Below are 9,452 nucleotides of genomic sequence, written 5' to 3'. Positions count from 1 at the left end.
AGTACTAATTCTACAACTAGTAATTTTGGCTGAAAATATAAAAGATACGCTTCTGTTTTTAGGCTGAGTCTGTGCTATAATTAAGCTGTTCCACAGAATCAGTGAATTCTAATAGCAAAGACTTAGTAAATTCTTTTCCTCGTGCATGAATTTGGCACTTACAAGGAGTTGGGTATTAAACGAGTAAAATAAAGTTCTTCACTAAATCCACCACCTCTTCTCCCAAAACTGCTCCTTCTCCACATCAATCCACATCCAACCCACTGCCCAGCGGAGGCCATTTCAGATGCCTTCTCATCACTAAACCCACATGCACTCCATCAGGTGCCTCACCTGTCAATGGGTCCTCTTCTTCATCTCCCCCATCTGTCCCTCTCTCTCCATCCCTACTTCCAAGATGTTAATTCACATGCTGGCCATTTCTCCCCTGGATTTTGGCCACAGTCTCCTGACTGGCATTAGCCTCTGGTCTTGTCCTCCATGGATCAAATCCCTTTTTGACACCAGAGCCAGGTGATCTTTCTAAAACCCGAACCTCATGATATACCATTTACTTGCTGCAAATTCTCTGATGGTTTTTCATATCTTTGATGATACAGTTCACACTGTTTGGTTGTGTATGGAAGATCTTTGTGATTCCGATTGAAATTTCTAACTCTAGAATCAACAAGTATGATGGCCCACACATTCTCACTTCTAAATCTACTCATGAGAAATGACTGGTGTATTCTGATTACAGAACACATGCCCTGTTGTTTATTTTCACTTGCCTCACCCCCTTCAGGGGAATTATTTACGTGTTCTTGTCTGTCTTCCCATGGCGTCATGTAAAACCAATCATTGTACTTATGACAAGAACAGTTAAAGCCTCCATGTGCTTAGAAACCACAGGTAGTCCTAGGTCAATGGCCAACGATGCTAAATTTGCTAAGAGAGAGAGGCAAGCTGAGGGGAAGAGGGAGATTGCTTGGGACAACAGAAAAAAAGGGTGAGAAAACAGCTTTTGCGGATTCTTTGGGGAAAGGAGATAGAAGATACCATTAAGAAACTGTCAGTCAGATAAGGAAAATATCAGGGATATTTAAAGATGATTTACAAAAAGCTTGTTGTATGGAAATGCTGAAATCATAGTCACCTCACAAAAGTCCTTCACCAATAATATTCTCCTATACTTTAGATGGTGTTTTTAAAACATTTTATCTGATACATGGTGTGTGTGTGTACATGGGTATACGTGTGCTCTGAGGAAGAGCTAGGGCCATCTGATTCCCACTTCCTGAGACTCAGCCTCCTTACAGAGGATTTCTAACAAGCAAGGTCCAAGGGGTGGGCTAAGCTTGTTCTGAGGTGAGCCCCCACGTTTGCTTCTAGTGAGGAAGGGCAGGTCCTAAAAGGAATCTGGAATCTGGCAGTCAGCCCTGGTGCCTCACAAGCTCTAGGACAGAAAGCTAGTCTGGCGTCAAGAGGAAGCCAGAGCAGATCAAAGGCCACCCACATGAAACATCTCCTGTGGTCACTGGTCTAATTAGTTGCCTTGCTGCATATATCATAAATAGCTTCAATTCAGAGCCAGTATTACAGTCACTTGATATCCAAGACTTCAGGACAAATAAATATTTGTTAAATGAATAAAGTATCTAACCTGGCCTGGAACCTGTCATTAGTAATATCAGGCCTAGTTTATGGAGAATGGAATTTCTGTAATGTTTAAGATTATAAAAGCTTTACCTAAGAAATGTCGAGTATAATATGACCATCACTGGGGCCCCTTCCATAGACTCAAGGTTTAGAAAATGTAATTATTTTGTGTTAAATATCCAGACAGAATAAATATGGGTTTCTTTAAATTCCATGAGGAACCAGTGTCAGGGTTCTTAATGTGAAAGGCCCTTGTTGTTGCCGCCATTAAAACTCTGAAATGATTGTCAGGTGTTCTTTATTCATGCAATACCCCAAAGAGGGGAAGGGAGACATCATAGTTAACCCTGAAAAAGAAGAGAAGAAATTGTATGATGCTCCTGTGAGTTAGTACCTACTTCAGACATGGGAACAAAGGACCTCTTTGAAATTACTTTGACGTTGAGAACCAAGGTTTAGTTTCAGAGCTGAGATTGAACATTAAGCTCTTGCCTTCCATTTTCTGGTTCAATCCAAGTTTCAAGTTTATCTGCCATCGATTATCACATCACAGTTAACCTGAGGATTGCATCACACTGTAAGTTCTATGAAAGAACACTCTTAAACTGTATTCACTTTCCACTCCCCTAAATTTTTTTTTCTTTTTTTTACTTTTGATGACATTTAACTTAGCTATCCCATTCTAAAGGCTTCCTAAAATCTGAGGGAGATTTTGTGGCTAATTCTCGCATTAAAAAGTGAACATAGTGTTTTTAAAACTTCCATTATACTGGGTCGCTCAGTTGTTAAGTATCTGCCTTCGGCTCAGGTCATGATCCCAGGGTCCTAGGATCGAGCCCCGCATCGGGTTTCCACCTCAGCAGGGAGTCTGCTTCTCCCTCTCCCACTCCCCCTGCTTGTGTTCTCTCTCTCTGTCAAATAAATAAAGTCTTTAAAAAAAAAAAAACTTCCATTATAGTCTATCTTCATGATTTTTGGCATATCAGCATGCACGTGGTATTTGCTTACAGTTTTCCATAAGTGAAATTACCTTTACCACATTTATTTTTTTAAAAAATTATTGCTATATAAGTGAAAAATCACTCTGACTTATTATAACATAATAGAAGATGAATATAAAAATAAATGAGATTAAAATGTTATCAAATAGGAATTAAAGTATAAAATAAAATGCATGTAGTACTGAATCTTATTAATTTTAAAACAGAATTGAAAATGTATTTCTCAATAATAAAAATAAAACAATTTAAGATTAGTCAGTAGTTGAAGGATAACAGCTTGATATCATTCAGTTTTAGATGAAAATAAGGTTTGATATCAATGGAACAATTCCATCTTTAGTTTTCTTGTTACTTATCACTGAGAATTTCATCTCACATGTGTGCATTCTTAAATGGTAGAAGGTATTTCACTGAGTTTTTTGATAGGATTGGAGACTGAGAAATCATTCCTAACCAAAATGGTGCGACTGTCATTCAACAAACTGAAACGGTATCTTGAATGTATCTTATGAGTGTGTCAAGTTTGGTTTAAAAAAGAAATGGTGAAAACAAACTGCTTCTTAGCCACTCACAGATGTAGTCTTGTTAGGGTGAATGATTAGAAAGTTTGTTTATCGTGTGTTTTTTAGTATTTCCTCAGACTCAGGAAGTGCTTTGAAAAATCTCTCTGGGTTTTTCAAAGAGGGAGAGCTCCCTTAAGCATGCAGGATTGAGTGAAATTTGTTCTGGTTGTGCCCTCTTGCATCCAGAGAAATGCCCTCTGAGCAGAGGATTCACATCACTTACAATCTATCTTCTATGTTGTAATTCATCACAAACTTACCAAATGGGTTAAAATTCTCTTCTTCAGCTGCATGAATTATCAAGTTTGGCAAAACATATTTTAATGGATGCTCTTGTATTTGAAAGAAAAATATTAAATAGAAGGTTGAGTTCACAAATACATGGATCCATCAGTCTACGATGACTTTATGGCATAAAAGTTTATATTTGGTGAGAATTGTAAGGCTATCATAACCTATGTTATTTTACAAAATCCCCAAATCATCTTTCGAATATTTATTTTCTAGTTTTGTTAAGTGTCCCACCAATATTATTTGTAAATGTAGATCAAGCATCAGTTTTAAACAATTGCTTTTGAAGGGTATGCTAGTGTTTAATATTCTGTAGTTTCCCTCTCCCACCAACATAAACCATCAAAAACAACAACAACAAAAAACCTGTAACAGCATATAGTACATCATTAGTTTTTGATGTAGTGTTCAACAATTCGTTAGTTGCATATATGCTGGCTAACTGAACATAAATAAATAAATAAATAAACAAACAAACCTATAACAGGACAGAGACTATATTTCCAGTTTTTGTGGGATTTATGAGCTGAGTTAGTGGCTCTTGCCTTAATTTGTATGTTACACTAAAAATAAGGCTGCTATGGATTTTGCCCTTCTATCCTCTTCATATTGTTCATTACTGATCAGGAGGTCAGGAGGCTTGACTATCTGTCTTTTTACTTTGCTAAGAAAAATGCTATAGGTTTTCCTGGCGTTCATTGTGTGTTTCAAATTTGCACTTGAGTTTGAATGGATTTATACTACAATTTGAGAATATCCCCAAAGATAATGGAATATGTTTACTCTGTTAACAGTTAATAAGCATTCACATTTCAAATAATTTTCAGCATATTTATCAGAATTTCTACCTTCCACTTGACATTTTACAACAATCAATAAGATTCAGTTCATTCATTTTGTCTTCACTCTATCTGAAGGCATTGGCATTTCATCACATTTGCCACTAGTTCTAACATTCACATCACAAATGTCACCTTTTCCAAACTTAAAAACGTCTTCTCTCTAATGGATAATAAAAAGTTATCATTGAAGTCTAATTTAAAATTATGTATATTAATACGTTCTTCCCAATACCTAGTAATTTTCAACATGTGGAAATACGGTGTCAATGAGCTAACGAGATGTAAACTTGGGTGTGTCTGGCTATGGCCACATGAAAAGGCACACAGAGCCATTCTGCACGCAGAGATCAGAGAACAGACTAGATTTACAGAGAAAGTGACTCAGGGGAAGAGTTTGAGACAAGAAGTGCCTTGAATGAAGACAACTCTGTAATTTCCAGTTCTCATCTTGCCTGAGACTTGATAGCACTTTTTCCCTTGGATTCTAAGAGATAGTTTCATATCCTAACAATAAATTCCCCAGTTTTACTTAAAATAGTAGATTACTCTTACTGTAATCAAAATGAACCTCTTCTAAAGTAATTGTTGGCTGACCTTTGTGTTTGGTTAGGTTAACTGAATGGCCATAAACCCCAATCCAAAATTAAATCTGTTTTTGTATACTTAGGGTATGAAGGCTTTTCATTATTTTCAATAACGAAATATTTTGATACAGGCACTCCCCACCCCCATACAACTCACCCCCCCAAAAAAAGCTAAAGGCAAAGTAAAACATATTTTTCAATGTTGTATTAAATTTGAGGCTGAGTTGGAATTGGGAAAACAGACATATAAAATGAATATGGCCAACATTTGGGTTACTGAAGTTTCTATGGAGATGTGGCCTAGAGGAATCTCAAGAATCCTCTGATAATTTTGAAAGACTGATGTAGATTTATTGCCTAAAAAATCCTAAATTCACAAGAAAATTAAAAGCCAAAGACATCAATTTTTATAATCGATGCAAGATTTCACTATAAATTCCTTAAGGCCCTGGCAAACTTTACTACTGCCTGTGGCCATGCTTCCCTCTGACTGTCCAAGAAATCGAGGTAGATGTGCACCATATGTGTAGCTCATTACAAAATCAGGCTTACAAGTCTGTTTTGAAAGCATATCATTAACCACGGGATACTTTTTTTTTAAATCACAGCAAATGTCTTAATATAAAGAAGGAATTCTAAAATAATGGAATATACAATGTGTTGGCTTAATTTCAACAAAACCAAAGAAAATATAACCAGCAAAAAGCCTAATCATATTAATATTTAGTGCAGAAATCAATGTCCACATCCATTCTCAGAGCTAATAATGATGTTATATAAAACCTCTACATTAAATGAAGTGTTCTCGAATAACATACACATGTTAGACTCAAATAAACCTTACTTTATTTTCTTTCCCCCAACTTTTGGATGAAAGATCAACAAAACTCTTTAGAGGATAGAGATTAGAATTTAAATTTTCCCCGTATGAAATATATACTTGAATGGTGAAAGAACTGGCAAAAGTTAAAAAAATGAAATGCCAAATTTATAAACATGGCTTTGTAATTAAATTCCTTTCTTAAAATAATCAGATTGTTTTACTCTTATACTCTCATATTCAGACTTAACTGACTTTCATCTTTATGGAAACTGAATTGAACTCCAAACTTCAGCTTAGGACTATGCATTTGCGTGTTTACTTCTAATAGTACTAATCCCTTGTCCTTAGTAATCATCTTTAATGATAGTTGGAGGAATCGCTTCAAAACATAGCCTTAGGTATTATTTAAGGAAATTATGTTAACTCACAGTTCTGACTTTAATTTAATTATTTTTTATCTATAATCACATTACTCATTTGAAGTTAAATTAATTCCAAGTATGTGACTTTGAGAAAATCTCTGACTGCATATAGGGAGAAAAGATTAATTTAATATTGAAGAGTTCAGTCTCCAACATTTATGTTTTGAAAGCAGTAAACCTTTCCTTGCCCGGAATTTCAGCTGCAGAGACATATGTAATAGTACTCACTTAGGTCAGGTACCTGTTTTGTAATGTAAAACTAATCATGGATAGAAGAGTCCAAGGCCAGGAAATAAAGTAAACTCTAATGGCCCCAAATATATATTTAAAGCAATACCAAGGGTTTGAAGACAATCCCTATATTTTTTGCAGGAAGGGCTTACAACTGGCCGTTCTACCACCTAAGAAGAATAGCTTAGTCATTCCGAGCAGATCCATCCAAATTATGTCCTATCTCCTGGTTTATGGTATCACTCTGGACATGGGAGGAAATGGAATAGGGCTGATGAATTAGCTGAATAAATTTCATCAAGTTCAGTTCAATGACAACACAGAAATTCTGAACACTGACACCATTCCCAAGCCAACCCCTCTTTGGTCTGTTCTGGCCTTCATTCAGTGGGCTTGTTTCTGCTCAGAAAGTGTGGGCATCCTAGGAGCCCTATACATCAGAGCCTGCTACAACCACATCAGATTTCACAAAACTTTTTTGACCCCTGAGCCTGTATCTGTATGTTATCCAAGTGCAGCCCCTATGCTAGTCTCAGGCTTCTGAAAATGCCCTGCACACTAAAACAGTAACAAACATCATCTCCAATAATCTCACTTATCTTAACAATTTGTTTATGAAATAGGTAGCAAATATAATATTCTATTCATATTTATAAATATACTCAGGACAGAAATGAAGAAACTTGCCAATTCTTGTCATGTAAATTATAGTCACATAAGTTCTAGCAGCCTTTCTCACACTCATTTTTTCTGATTCAGAACACATTTTTTCTGGTCTTCACAGGTAGTTGAAACCATATCTCCCATTGGTTGTATGTGTCCCCACAAAGGAAGATCTGTTTTTATAAAATGCAATTTAAGCAATGACCCAAATTATACCCTCCCCTGACTCTCTACAATGTACAAAGAGTCTTTGAGTTGCCCAGGGTACTTGCCTTATTTAAAAAATTGAACAAAACAAAACAAAACTAGTTCCATGTTATACAATTTAATATACTTTTATGAAAAACCCACTTTATTGAAATCAGCATTTATCTAAACTACTATGTTCATTTTCACTTAGTCTTTCTTTTTCTCCTAAAGAAAAATGAAATCATAACTTGGGGCTCATTGTGGTTCTTCTTCTTCCAGGAATTCAGGTATTAAGTATTAAGAGGCAGGGGCCCAAAGGGTTTCATTCACTCAGGCAAGGCATATATTAGAGTCAAATGATTCTGCTATAGTTTACTATTAAGTATTGCCTGTTGGAGTCAAGACAATATCCTGGGTGATTTCATGCCACTCATCAAAGAATGTGACTAATGCTCATATAGAATGCTAATGATGGTCATAACAAAGTAGCTCTACTCGGTTACTGAGTGCCAATTCTGTGATGAATGCTGTAAAAAAAATGAAATTTTAATTATTTGAAGCTGATCCTATTGTATGATTTATTTGGCTGAACATTGAGAATATTTCCTTGGTAGTTCAAGTTGTTAAAATTCCACACTAATATTATTTTATTTTAACTTGGCTTCTTTGGGGATACAGATTTGTAGAAGTTAATTATGCTAGTAGAAAGGCATCTTGGGTTAAGATACATCAGTTCTCAAATTTGAACATTTGTCAGAAGCACCTAGAGGGCCTGTCAAACCAAATATTGCTGAATAAAGAGTTTTTTCAATTGGTCTGAGGTGGAACCTGAAATTTCTCAGGGACCACACCTTGAGAATCATCGAGATAGAGGGCATATATCATAAACTTCTAAGAAAAACCCAAGAGAAAATAGTGAATTTTTTAGAATAGAATTTAGGAAACTTATCTAAATTTTAGGGTTGCCAGATAAAATACAAGATGCCCAGTTAAATTTGAATTTCAGATAAACAACAAATAAATTTTTTAAATATATTGCATGGGACATACTCATACAAAGAAATAGTCATTGTCTATCTGGAATTCAAATTTAACTGGATGACCTATATTTTTTCTGCTAAATCTGGCAACCCTAAACTGTACAAGGATATTAAAAATTTGTATCTTGGTTGTGAAGACATACACCTCAAAACTGTTAAGATCTCATGCTGTTTTTCTCCTTTGCCTTGGTGTATACCTTAATTGGGCTCCTATTTTTCCATAAGGTACAACAACAGAGCCTTTGAAGCCTCAGAGAAATGGAGGCTCCTTTAGTTTCTACTCATAGGGGAGGAGGGCTTGGGCAAAAGGACTTACCACTTTTTTAGTGAGAGGTATTTATACACTCATTGGAAAATGCTCATGGGCACATATTTATTTCTCAAAACTGTGTAGAATGTAGAAGAAACAGAAATCTACAGAGTTGGAGAATTCCACTCCCCAAAAATGTTCCACAAGAATTTTGTGCCACACACACAAAAACAGAAGACTCCAGTTTTCCATGGCTCTCTGTGTCAAGAGCATGGGGCCACATGGTCTCTCCCGGTCTCCTACGGTACCTGGCAGAGCTGGACAACTGGAGAGGGAGGGAGAAAAGGGACACCAAAGAAGGAATAAATGAAAGAGGGTGCAAAAACAAGAGGGAGAGTACAAGAGATTTTTCCTTTGTGGTTTCTGTAAATATGAAACTTTGGAGAAAAGTAATAACATCTAGAAAATAATCTAGGGAACTTTCTGTAGGACACATCATGTAAAACCACAGCCAGCTCCTTTGAAGAAAACCAGTTGCAGTGATGAACATTATACATTCCATTTGTCATCTTTTTCTTCTTTATATATGATTTCAGCCAGAGTCTGTTTTAGATTTATTTAAGGTAGTATTGAGTGTATATCTGTGTTATAGTGGGTAGAAGATAGCAATTATCAAGGATCTTGCATTTTGATCGTTTTCTCACTGTGCTGCATCTTGAATTAAAATATGTGTCCTTAAACTTGGTTGCTCATTGGAATCACCTGAGAAATTTAAGTGTCTAAAACCTGCATCCTCAAAGATAATGATTCAATTGATCTAAAATGGAACCTGGAGAACCCAGGTTTGGATCAATGAATTTAAATTATCAGACTGTCCAAGAGTATGTTTTCAACATGACCATCACACTGGTGGGA

The sequence above is a fragment of the Callorhinus ursinus genome, unplaced genomic scaffold (assembly GCF_003265705.2).
Source record: "Callorhinus ursinus isolate GAN/ISIS: 27379988/994484 unplaced genomic scaffold, GSC_fseal_2.0 scaffold6, whole genome shotgun sequence".
NCBI classification, from domain to species: Eukaryota; Metazoa; Chordata; class Mammalia; order Carnivora; family Otariidae; genus Callorhinus; species Callorhinus ursinus.
The sequence above is the reverse complement of the archived record's forward strand: the minus strand, read 5'-3'. Positions refer to the sequence as shown.